The sequence below is a fragment of the Castor canadensis genome, chromosome 17 (genome assembly GCF_047511655.1).
Source record: "Castor canadensis chromosome 17, mCasCan1.hap1v2, whole genome shotgun sequence".
NCBI lineage: Eukaryota > Metazoa > Chordata > Mammalia > Rodentia > Castoridae > Castor > Castor canadensis.
In genome coordinates, this window is record NC_133402.1 from 7,648,315 (window position 1) to 7,661,896 (window position 13,582).

Here is a 13,582-nt window from a genome sequence, read left to right on the forward strand (position 1 = left end):
CTGTTTTGGGAAAAGAATCCATTTCTCCTTTCCCACTACTTCAACACTCAGCCCTAACAACTTTTCCCTTCATTACATGTCTTTTTTTTGAAGTTTAAAAGTTTTTATTTTATTTTGTTTTTTAAAAATCCTTTTTGCCTTTGTTCTTTACCATGAAGATTAATTTGGACTTTCTGGCTTGTTTAGACTTCTTCCCCTTTCCCCTTTCAGCACACAGTAGAGGCAAGTGTGGGAGTTGACACAGGAAGAGAGAATTCCTTCTCTTTAAAAAGCCAAAAGGGAGTGAGAAGGGAACAGGAAGGAGATTGCACACATTTATAACTTAATACCATTTCTTATATTTCTGTCACCCTGGGGTATTGTTATGTTTAAAAGATCTTTTCTGTCTCCTATTCCAAGCTATTTCTCTTGCTCATTCCTTCTTTCCGGCCTGAGTTTTTCTTCTGTCTGTAGAAGACACTGGCAGAATGTGGGGTCCTTGGGAGCCATGATCAGGCCCCAAGGGAGGGTTCCCCAGAATGGTCAGTGAGGAGGGCAGTACAGGGCTGGGGTATGGGGTGATGCCACTAGGGATGCAGGCATCTCAGGGGTCCACTTTTTTCTGCCAGGCTCCTAAACTTCTTTCTTTATTCAAGAAGGAGCCCCTACTCTGCTGAACTCCTGGAACTTTTTTTTTTTGCAGTACTGGAGTTTGAACTGAGGGCTTACACCTTGAGCCACTCCACCAGCCCTTTTTTTGTGATGGGTGTTTTCTAGATATGGTCTCTCTAACTATTTTCCCAGGCTGGCTTTGAACCTCATCCTCCTGATCCTTGCCTTCTGAGTAGCTGGGATTACAGGTGTGAGCCACCAGTACATGGTAACTCCTGAGTCTTTAAGGACAAAACACAGGTGAGAACCATTGCACCTGAACCTTTTCGTGACCCCGTCCTAAGTTCTCCTATTGTAGTCTTGCCTCTGGGTTGCTCTCTGACTTTTGCCATAGGTGTCAGTCATAAATCCTTGGTTTTCTGCTCTTCTTGTCTCTCGTTTTCCTGTGAATCCCCCCATGGAGGCTTGTTTATTCCTTTCTAGCTTGGTAGGCATTCAGAATGTACCCACTGACTCTTTCCTTCAGAATCAAACCACACTGAGTGTCCACTCTGTGCCAGACACCGTGCTACATCTTTGCTTGCATGCCCAAGTGCTTGTGAGGTAGTGCTTGGTGATTTCCACATCACAGATGAGAGGTGGTGATGTAGCCTGTCCAAAGTCATTTGGCAAGCATAGCTGGGATTCACACCCCGTCTGCCTGACTTTACATCCAAGATGTAGAATCTAGGTTAGCCTGTGTCCCCAATCTACAGTGAACAATTCATGTCAGTTTTCTGGGTTCTGAAAGTCCTGTCTCCTGGGATACACTTTATCCTAGGTAAAGTGGGGGTGGTTGGCCACTCTGCCCTTACTGGAGCTTTCCATGTGACAAGCTCTGGTGAACTGTCTCATTTGGCAGGTGTGGCACAGAATTAAAGACCCTTCCCATGTCCCCAGTCCTGATCAGAGAAGGACAGCACCCAGATTCTCTGTAGCTCACAATTCCTCTCCAGTTCCTGACACCTGTCTCATTGCTTGCTTCTTGCTGGTGCAGTCTTGTGTACCCTCAGCATATGTTCTGTTCCAGTTTAAAAATGCACATGGCACTGCAGGTTGCTCCTGGTTCTGGGAGTCTCTGTCCCCACTCCAGTAGCTGAGGTCTCCTTGGGTCCCTGGGTGATGTAACAAAGTAGGAATCCCATCTGGTTTTCCGAGTGTTAGGTTACTTACTGGCCTCTTAATGCCTCCAAGTAGCATTGAGGGGAGGGATAGGCAATGTCTTCTGGTTATTGAGACATCTTTCCCAAGTCCCTCCCAACACCCTAGCAATGCAACCATCATGATAATCAACGGGGGCATCAATGGGAAAGAGGGAAGAAGCAAATAGCCAAATGATTTCCACCCCCAAATCATGCACTTTTGGATTCTTAATAAAATTCTCATCATGGACTGGAGGTGTTTCTCAAGTGATACAGCCCTTACCGAGCAAGCATGAGGCCCAAGTTCAATCCCTGGTACTGCCAAAAAATTGCTTCTGATGGTTGTCATTTAAAAACTCAAGGAACTTCAAATGCCTAGGCATTGAGACACAGCTTGGAATCATATATGTTCTTTCCAGCATGTCACATGGACACTTGCCTGGAAAACACGAGGAATGCTGCAAAGGAGAAAAGCGGGTGTCTGATGTTCTTGCATATGTATGTCGTCAGTGCAAAGGCACCAAAGATCAAATACATCAGCCCAAGACAGATTTGCTACCAGAATGGTGACTGAATTATCCAATTCCAAATGAGCAATTCCCCATTTTAGCATCTCCAAACATGGTCTCCATGGGACTTTTAAAATGCCCTGCAGAGGGTGGTTCAACATATGAAAATCAATAAACATAATAAACCACATCAACAGAAGCAAAGACAAAAACCACTTGATCACCTCAATAGATGCAGAAAAAGCCTTTGATAAGATCCAACATCACTTCATGATAAAAGCTCTAAGAAAACTAAGAATAGAAGGAAAGTACCTCAACATTATAAAAGCTATATATGACAAACCTACAGCCAGCATTATACTTAACAGAGAAAAACTGAAACCATTCCCTCTAAAATCAGGAACCAGACAAGGATGCCCACTATCTCCACTCCTATTCAACATAGTACTGGAATTCCTAGCCAGAGCAATTAGGCAAGAAGAAGGAATAAAAGGAATACAAATAGGTAAAGAAACTGACAAAATATCCCTATTTGCAGACGACATGATCCTATACCTTAAAGACCCAAAAAACTCTACTCAGAAGCTTCTAGACATCATCAATAGCTACAGCAAGGTAGCAGGATATAAAATCAACATAGAAAAATCATTAGCATTTCTATACACTAACAATGAGCAAATGGAAAAAGAATGTATGAAAACAATTCCATTTACAATAGCCTCAAAAAAAATCAAATACCTAGGTGTAAACCTAACAAAGGATGTGAATGACCTCTACAAGGAAAACTATAAACTTCGAACAAAGAGATTGAGGAAGACTATAGAAAGTGGAGAGATCTCCCATGCTCATGGATTGGTAGAATCAACATAGTAAACATGTCGATACTCCCAAAAGTAATCTACATGTTTAATGCAATTCCCATCAAAATCCCAATGACATTCATTAAAGAGATTGAAAAATCTACTGTGAAATTTATATGGAAACACAAGAGGCCACGAGTAGCTGAGGCAATACTCAGTCAAAAGAACAATGCAGGAGGTATCACAATACCTGACTTCAAACTATATTACAAAGCAATAACAATAAAAACAGCATGGTACTGGCACAAAAACAGACATGAAGACCAGTGGAACAGAATAGAGGACCCAGATATGAAGCCACACAACTATAACCAATTTGTCTTTGACAAAGGCGCTAAAAATATACGATGGAGAAAAAGCAGCCTCTTCAACAAAAACTGTTGGGAAAACTGGTTAGCCGTCTGCAAAAAACTGAAACTAGATCCATGTATATCACCCTATACCAAGATTAACTCAAAATGGATCAAGGATCTTAATATCAGACCACAAACTCTAAAGTTGATACAGGAAAGAGTAGGAAATACTCTGGAGTTAGTAGGTATAGGTAAGAACTTTCTCAATGGAACCCCAGCAGCACAACAATGAAGAGATAGCATAGATAAATGGGACCTCATAAAACTAAAAAGCTTCTGCTCATCAAAAGAAATGGTCTCTAAACTGAAGAGACCACCCACAGAGTGGGAGAAAATATTTGCCAGCTACACATCAGACAAAGGACTGATAACCAGAATACATAGGGAACTTAAAAAACTAAATTCTCCCAAAACTAAGGAACCAATAAAGAAATGGGCAAGTGAATTAAACAGAACTTTCTCAGAAGAAGAAATTCAAATGACCAAAAACCACATGAAAAAATGCTCACCATCTCTAGCAATAAAGGAAATGCAAATTAAAACCACACTAAGATTCCACCTCACCCCTGTTAGAATAGCCATCATCAGCAACACCACCAACAACAGGTGTTGGCGAGGATGTGGGGAAAAAGGAACCCTCTTACACTGTTGGTGGGAATGTAAACTAGTACAATCACTCTGGAAAAAAATTTGGAGGCTACTTAAAAAGCTAACCATTGATCTACCATTTGATCCAGCAATACCACTCTTGGGGATATACCCAAAAGACTGTGACACAGGTTACTCCAGAGGCACCTGCACACCCATGTTTACTGCAGCACTATTCACAATAGCCAAGTTATGGAAACAGCCAAGATGCCCCACCACTGACGAATGGATCAAGAAAATGTGGTATCTATACACAATGGAATTTTATGCAGCCATGAAGAAGAACAAAACGTTATCATTCGCTGGTAAATGGATGGAATTGGAGAACATCATTCTGAGTGAGGTTAGCCTGGCCCAAAAGACCAAAAATCGTATGTTCTCCCTCATATGTGGGCATTAGATTAAGGGCAAACACAACAAGGGGATTGGACTTTGAGCACATGATAAAAACGCAAGCACACAAGGGAGGGGTGAGGATAGGTAAGACACCTAAAAAACTAGCTAGCATTTGTTGCCCTCAATGCAGAGAAACTAAAGCAGATACCTTAAAAGCAACTGAGGCCAATAGGAGAAGGGGACCAGAAACTAGAGAAAAGGTGAGATCAAAAAGAATTAACCTAGAAGGTAACACCCACGCACAGGAAATCAATGTGAGTCAATGCCCTGTATAACTATCCTTATCTCAACCAGCAAAAACCCTTGGTCCTTCCTATTATTGCTTATACTCTCTCTACAACAAAATTAGAAATAAGGGCAAAATAGTTTCTGCTGGGTATTGAGGGGGTGGGGGGAAGAGGGAGGGGGCGGAGTGGGTGGTAAGGGAGGGGGTGGGGGCAGGGGGGAGAAATGACCCAAGCCTTGAATGCACATAGGAATAATAAAACAATAAAAATTTAAAAAAATGCCCCGCAGAGCACAGGGGAAGTGGTCCTGAATTGTTTAACAGTCACAGAAATCACTTTTATGCAGGCAGCATTCTTATCTCATACATCTGGAGGAACAACAGGTAGAGCCAAAAAATAAAATTGTGCAAATACTCAAGACACTCACAGTTGAATATTAAACAAAAACCTTCAGTGCCCATGTCACTGGAGATTGGTGTGTGTTTATGATATACAACAGGAGTCAAATCAATATTCACCCAGAGAAACAAATTAGGAATGAGCAGTTCCAAACTTAGCCAAGCATGCCAAGCTCTCCAAGGACAAAGAAAAGAAAGATTTCTTTAGCCCTCTGTGCATGCCCCAAAGAACATCTAAAAGCTCCCCAAGGTTAACTCAAGAATAAAAAAGACCTTTGGCAATTGTGATATTGTGAGAATTTCCATTAGATAAAGTTAATGGGATTTTTAAAAGTGCTTCTTGGTCGCTATTAGGTCCATGCTGGGAAAATAATGGAAAAAGTCCAGTAAAAATGTTTTTCAAAATTAGTGAGAAATAATATCAGTGAGGGAAAAAAATCCTTCATAGATGAGGAGCAATCCAGTTTCTGGAAATGGCCATTGAGTTAGATAGAGTCTCCAAAATTCTTATTATTAGTATGGTTAGTATTTGAAGTAACCTGGAGGGGTAACAGGAATTTAAAGAGTTGTCTAAGTTACCAAGAGTGGGAGATTATTGGCAAACCATTCTTTGCCTTTCTTTGATCAGCATTTCACTTCTCTTATGTCACTCAGTTGGCAGATTCTGTAAGGTGAGGGAAAGCAGAGGGATATGTGTGTCCCGTCCTGGGACACAGTGAAGGTGCCTGAGTGTCACCTTGTGTCTGTATGATGTCCTGTGGAGGTTCTGGTTGGAGTGGGTGACATCAGAACTTGGAGAATAATTGTGGTGGTGGTCCAGTGTGGACTGTTGTCTGATGGGGAGTTTAGAAGATAGATTTGGGTGCTGAGATGTGGTGTCCATCACAGGAGCTGGTACAGAGCATATGCTCTCTATATTTTAGGATGAAAGGTGGAAAGTTTCATCCAGTTCCCGGAACTGTAGATCTACAGGGAAGCTGTGCAAGGGAAGGTTTGAAATCATGTGTTGGCAGGAAGTACAGTTACTCCTCCAAGACACCAGGTGTCACTGGTGTGCCAAAGTGGCAAAGAATCAGTGTTGAGTTTTCCAGGTTGGATGGGGACACTGGAAACCAGCCATCCTATTTGTTCTCCACCTTGGCAGTCCATCAGAATTCCTTGGGAATTTTAAAAAGATTTTTAGAAATTCCTTCAAGTCCATGGAACCAGTCAGTGTCTTTGGAGTTGAGCCCAGAAATCAGTATATTAAAAAAATTACAGTATAAATTAGGCATGGTGGCATGCACTACTAATCCCAGTACTTAGGAAGGTAAGGCAAGATGATTATGAGTTTGAGGCCAGCACAGGCTATACAGAGAGATCCTGTCTCAAAAAACAAAAACAAAAACAAAAAACCCCAAAAACCATCCTGTATAAAAATAGTTGTAACCAGTGAAAGGTGTGAGGGGATTGGCACTGTACATTTTAATAAATGTCACGGGTGATTCTATAACAGCAACTGGTCTTTGGACATTAGGACCAGTGTCTTTTGCAAATACGATTGGGTCCCAGGGAAGGAAGGAAATTATTTAATTCCATCTGACACAGAGCCCTGACTTGAGGCTAGGAGTCTCAAGTCAAAGCGTAAGGGCTGCCCATCTAGGCCAGATTGCAACTCATAAAGTAGTTCTGGAAACTTCCTGGAAGGTTTTGTGTGTCTTTCCCTTCAAAGCTTGAAAGACTCATCCGTCAAGGAACTGGTTAATTTGGCAGGATATAATCCAGTTCCCAACTCTGATAGTCCTTCTATCAGCTCACTCCCCGAGTCTCCAAGGACAGAGGTATGAGTTCTTCCTTCAGATGAGTGGTGGTTCTAAACAGCAAAGGCTTAAACTGCAAAAGGTGTTGAGCACCTACTATGTGCCAGGTACCCTCCCATACACTTCAACTTCACATTTCCATCCTGAGGAAGGGGATTATCATTTCCATTTTCTGAATGAAGCAACTGAGGCTGAGAGAGGTGAAGGAATTCAAGGTCAACAGTGCAAACAATCCAGCTCAGATCTTTTTGTCTTTGAGGCTCATATCGTTCTTTCTGCTTCTATGGGGCCCCTCATAACTGGGTATGCCATTGAATTTCAGTGATCGTTACCTCATTAGAAATCAACCCATTCCTTGGGTTCAAAAACAAATCTTTCCAAATGGAAGTAAGCGCCAGAATTATTAGTAAATACTTAATAAAACTTCCCCAAATATTGAGGTTTGAAGGGAATAAAGTCTACAGGAAAGTTAGCACACAAATCACATTTTCTGATAGATCTCAAAGAACCTTTCAATCAGAAAATTCTTGGCTAATAGTAGGTCTTGGCAAGGTCGGCATGAGCGTTAATGAAGTCTTTTATGTTCCTGATGTTAGAGACATTTTCCCCTACTATGGAGGTCAAGTTCAGGCATTTGTAATCAGTTGATAAAAGACACGTGTGTGCGGCCACGTGGGAAATCTATGAATATTATCAAATAACGATGTAGAGTATAATTAAGGTTGAGCTATTAAGTACTAATTAATTAAGCTGTCAGATTTTAATCAAGGAATTGATTGTTTCTGTATAGAGCTCTGGTGGTTCTGCATCTTTGCAAAGCCCTGGAACCCTGATTTGCAAAGATTAACAAATTAAAGGGCCACACTTTAGCTATTATGGCTTTGGCAAGAGGCAGTGAGCTTTCTGTTTCCTGGACAGTGTGGACCCAACAACTTTTCTTTTGTTTTTTTTGGTTCTAGGGGTTGAACTCAGGGGCCTCAGGGGCTCATGCTTGCTAGGCAGGTGCTCTACCACTTGTGCTTCTCCACCAGCCCATCTTGCATTGGTTATTTTTGAGACAAGATCTCAGTTTATGCCTAGGCTAGACTGGACCTTGATCTTTTGTGCGCTTCCCAGAATAGTTGGGATGACCAGCTGGTGCCACAGTGCCCAGCTGTTGGTTGGGATGGGGCCTCATGAACCAAGTTGGCCTCCAACTGTGATCCTCCCCATCTTCACCTCTGGAGTAGCTAGGATTATAGGCTTGAGCAACTGTGCCTGACCCCAACAACTTTCTGATTCTTAGAGAAAGTTAAAAAGGAAAGTGGGCAGTCTTGGCTAGGACCAGATCAAAGGTTGATACTGAAGATGGTTATCATTCAGAATGAAAAAAATTTTCTTAAGTACCTACTCTGTGCCTCCCTTTACCCTTAAAACAACCACTTTACACAAGAGCATTCTCTGTGGGAGGGTGTTTTGCACTTCTATTCCCTGGGCCTGAGTGAACTGTGCTCAGGAAGCCAAAGTAGGAAGATTAGTTTCCTTTTCTTTCTTTTTTTTTTTTCTCTTTTTCTTTTTTCAGTGCTGGGTGTCAAACCCAGGGCGTTCAGAGCCCTATGCAGGTGCTCTACAACTGAGCTACACCCCACTTTTTGTTTCTGATGATAGAGGTGCAGTTTTTTTTTTTTTTTGCATTTTTCTTCATTACCTCTACCCTCAATCTTCTTCTCACACGTTTTTGGAGTGGCATTGATCCTGACTGGCTGTGCCAGTTTGAACAAGTTATTTTCACTCTGCTGAGCCTCTGCTCAGCAATCTGCTAAATGGGAGCAATGCCACCCACCTGGCAGAGAATTAAATGACATAGCAATTATATCAAGTACATGGTATCATCACTTAGCTCAGTCCCCACAATCACCCCTGCCCAACAGAACTGTCAGTAATGAACGTGCTCTGTTCAGTGTGGTGGCCACTGGCCACCATAACCACGGAACCCATTATAGTTTGGATCTGGAGAGTCCCCTCAGAGGCTTATTAGTTGAAGGTTGGGTCTCTAGCTGGTGGCAGGATTGGAAGGCAGTGGAGACTTTAGGAGGTGGGGCCTAGTCAGAGGAAGTAGGTCTTTGGGGACATGTCCTTGAAGGGATTAAACTTTATTATTATTACATTATTGTTGCACTAGGGGTATATTGTTACATTTACAAAAGTGCTCATAATATAGCTTAGTTAAACTCACCCCCTCCACCATTCTCCTTTAACTCTCCCCCCATTGCTGGAGTAGTTTCAGCAGGTCTCATTTTTCCATTTTTGTACATGAGTAATGATACTTCTGCCATATTCACCCTCCTACACCCTTTCTTTATATCCTGTCCCTTGCCACTGGTACCAAACCCCAGACAGGACCTGTTTCATTGAAGGGGATAGTTGGGCCCCGAACCCTTCCTCTGTCTTTCTCTGTATTCTGGCTGCTTTGCTCTACTGTGTGATCACTGCCACAGGCCTAAATTCATGGGGCCAAGCCTCTGAAATGGTAAGCCAAAATAAATCCTTCCTTCTTTAAGTTTCCTTCTTTTACCTTTTTCTCAGTTATTTTGTCACAATGATAGAAAGCTGACTGACACAGAGTCTTCAAAATATGGCTGTGTGACTTAGGGATGGAATTTAAAGTTTTCTTTTATTATAACACTTATCAGTCATATTTGACTGGTGGCTACTGAATTAGCACACTTTAAGCATGTACTATTCTTAGCCTCATTTTCTTTTTAACTTGGAATATATACATATATATTTGGAAATACATATTCTAGAAATACAATTATATACCTTTGCAAATACCTACTGTGTAGGACCATTGCCAAAACTAATGGGTCCCATGGAAAGAAACCAAGAGCACTGGTCTGTGGTTCTTTAGTTCACAGTTCAAAAGACCCATTTCACGCTAAATTAATCTGACCTTTTTTTTTTGATACCACATGTGATAGAAAATGAACACCTATGTGATTCTTATCAGCAAATCAGTCTTTCTTTTATTACCTTCCTAGTGTCTTGCCTATTTTCTAGAACAACCATGTGACTTGCCTATAGTCCTAAAGATTGTAAATGGCAGAGTTAGGACTTGACAAATGGGAACTTTCAAACCAATCACTGTAGCCAGGGAGTGGAATGTGCTGATTGGACAATTCTGAATCACTTACCCACTCCTGGAGATGAGAGTGGCTTCAACCAGAACCAAAGTACATAGCCTGATAACGGGAGAAAGATGGCACCAGAGGGGTCCTCACAGCATAGGTTTAAGAGGTGGCATGGATGTGCTGGGCTTCCTGGCTTGTAGCCCCAGAAAGGCCAATGGGGCCAGGCCATCTTATTGAATTTTAGTTGCTGTTCCTGACACCAAACAAGACAGAATTGTGCCGCCCTCTTCGGCCTGGATGAGTCATCACAGGTACGAGGTGGAATGGACTCAGCGGGGGACCAGCAGGTTGCTAGCTAATCCCAGGTCAGTGTTTGCTTCTCGGCTGGGGAGGTCACATACACTGGCTTCGTGTCAACTGGGGAAGGGGTCCTGATGGGTGTGGGTTGGTTGGGTGTCAGGAACCATGTAGAGTCCTTTTCATGAATGGTCTCATCTGACCCCATAAGTAGGAACTGTCACCTCCCTTCTCGAGATGATGAAACTGAAGCCCTGACTTGCTCAAGGCTACACAACATCTATGTTAGGAAGAAGTGGCTCCTGGTGGGACACGCCTTCAGGATCCATCCCTGTGCCCAGGACAGTCACAAGAGGAAAGTGGGGTTTTGCACTTTGTCTGCAGCAGCTCTGAGCAGGGTGGGAGAAGGGAGGTGTGTAGCTGAGGAGGATTCTGACAGTGGGGAGTGACACACAGAAAGTCCTCAGTATGTAATAATTATAATGATGTCAGTTCTCCATTCTGTCTCCTTGGACTCCTATGACACCCCCACCCAGCACAGTGACCTCCGCTGGAGCCGTCTGGGTTGATGGTATCTGTCATCCTCACAGTGATCATTAGAACAGCATCATATCTGCACCCAGTGGAAAAAAGCCACCAACATTTCAGGAATGTGTCTGCATTGGGTACTTTGTTTCTTTTATGGAGCAGCAAGAATGGCAAGATTTACACATTTTGGGATTCCTAACTGATTCGTGTAAGTGGGAAAATGCTTTCCTGGGGAATCTTTGGAAGGGTGGTGGTGGTTCGTCAATGTCAGGCTGTTGGCTGGCTCCTTCTTGGACAGCTTGGTGGCTGCTGGCTGGTCGTCATCTGCACTGGGGTGTGTCTGTGCTGGCTCAGTGCCTCCTGGGTCTGCACTGTTCCCTTGCAGAGACTCTTAAGAAACAAAGGAAACTAAAGAAACCTTTGGCTGTTCAACAGTGTCTTTTGTCCCTGCCATATCTGACTTCCCATGGCTTTCTGGGATTTTGTAGGAGAGGAGGAGTGAAGGACCTGGAACTTTAATCTTGGCTTTGCTAAAGATTCTAGCTGTGGGGCCTTGAACAAATTGCCAAACCTCTCTGACACTCCATGTTTAATTCTGTTGAAAGGGAGAACATTGTTTAAGGTTGTTACACGTTGACTTGTGTCCCCCAAAAAGATATTCTGAGCACTTCGGTACCTGTAAATGCTACCTTATTTGGAACTAGAATATTTAATTATGTAATTTATTTATATAATTATATGTAGTTATATAATTATATATTTATATAATTATAATTAAAGTGAAGAAGTCAAAGCGGAGTAGGGCAAGTCCTTAATTCAATGTGTCTGGTGCCCTGGATTTGAGCTCTAGCACATAAATCAAACAAAAAACCAAAAATGAAACAAAATAAAAGTTGCTCAGTATGAACTGGTGGTGTTTTATTTTTGATTTTTTAATTTTTGGAACAAGATCTCACTTGTGTAGCCCAGGCTGGCCTAGGACTCGTGATCTTCTTGCCTCCGCCTCCTCAGTACTGGGATTACAGGAGTGTACCATCACACTTGGTGGAGATGGTGTCCTTATAAGATGAGTGAGGAGAGACACTACACACAAGGGAGACAGCCATGTAAAGGTGAAGGTAGAAATTACAATGGTTCTTCCACAAGCCAAGGAATACCTGGGCTTACCAGGAGCTGGAAGAGGTAAGGAAAGACCCTCCCTGAATGTTGATACCTCATTTAGGGTTGTAGCCCGCAAAACTCCAAGAGTAAATTTCTCATATTTTGCATACACCCAGTTTGGGTCCTTTGTGATGGCAGCCACCAGAATCAGATACTGGGCTGGATGATTTTAAGGAGGTGAAGGGCCCATTTAAGTGGAGACGTTAAAAAATGTTTCTTCCCTCTTCCATAGTTTTGGCGTCTTGCAATCCTGAGAAAGACAAGGCGATGTGTGTGAAAACACACACCCTAGAGTTGGACCACCTTGGGGTGTGTTCTAGCTCTCACTGAACTTGCTCTGTGACTTTGGATGAGTTGTTTGACCTTCTGATCTCAGTTCCAAGAAAGAAAAAAGTAGCTATGACAGTCGGGAGCTGGCCTGTCATGATCAGCACTGGCTTGGTGATGCTGGGAGCTGACTTGGCAGTCACAGCTAGACCCTGGTGTTATGTTGAGCACGAAAAATTTCACAGAACATCAACATCAGAAAAGGTCAGTCTGTAACTATGATGAGTCAAGATGAAAACAAGACCACTTTGCAATCAGATCCACACACAGACAAAACATAAATGTTTATCCCAGCCACAAAAATGGCCACATGGAGGTTGGATGTGATGACACACCTATAATCTCAGCTACTCAGGAGGTGGAGACCAAGAGGATCACAGTTTGAGGCCAGCCCAGGCAAAAAGTTAGTGAGACCCCCATCTAGCAGTGCAATGGTGCAAGCCTGTAACCCCAGCTACAAGGTAGGCAGAGGTAGGAGGGTCTCCAGTCTGAGGCTGGTACAGGGGAAAAACACAGACACTATCCAAAAAAACACCTGAAGCAAAAAGGGTTGGGGGTGTGTGGCTCAAATGAATGGTAGAGCACCTGCCTAGCAAGCGCAAGGCCCTGAGTTCAAACCTCAGAACTGCCAAAAAAAAAAAAATGACTTTCCAGTTCCTTATCCTGGCTAACAGGACTGTCTTCACCAGTCACAGATTCAGCTGTGCCCCATGGTTCCCCCCCTTTTAGAAGAGATTTAAGTAAATAATCATAGAATTGTCCCCATAGGCTGGGCAGTATCCAATCCAGAACAAAGCCCCGTTTCCTTGAACTCATACCCAAATCATCAAATGGGAGCCCCAAGGCTGCAGTTCTTTCCAGTTCTCCTTGACTAAGGCATCCCGATTCTCCATGATTCAAACCCAACTCTGGGGAGTCTGCCTGGCAGGTGGGGAGCAGAATAGCGTCCTGTGGCTGCAGAGGAGTTCCCTAGGTTGGCATATCGTTGTAGAGCAGCCCCTGTGCACGCTGAGTGCATGTCAGGACTCAGGAGTGCTGCATCTGTTCCCCTCTGTTTTGGTAATTTCCTTGGGGTTCCATCTCTCCTCTACCATCGCACTCTGTGCTTTGGATCTGGTGGAAGCCATTCTATTTTCCAGGAGTAGGCATGTGATTCAGAACTGTCCAATCAGCACGTTCCATTCTGACTACAGTGAT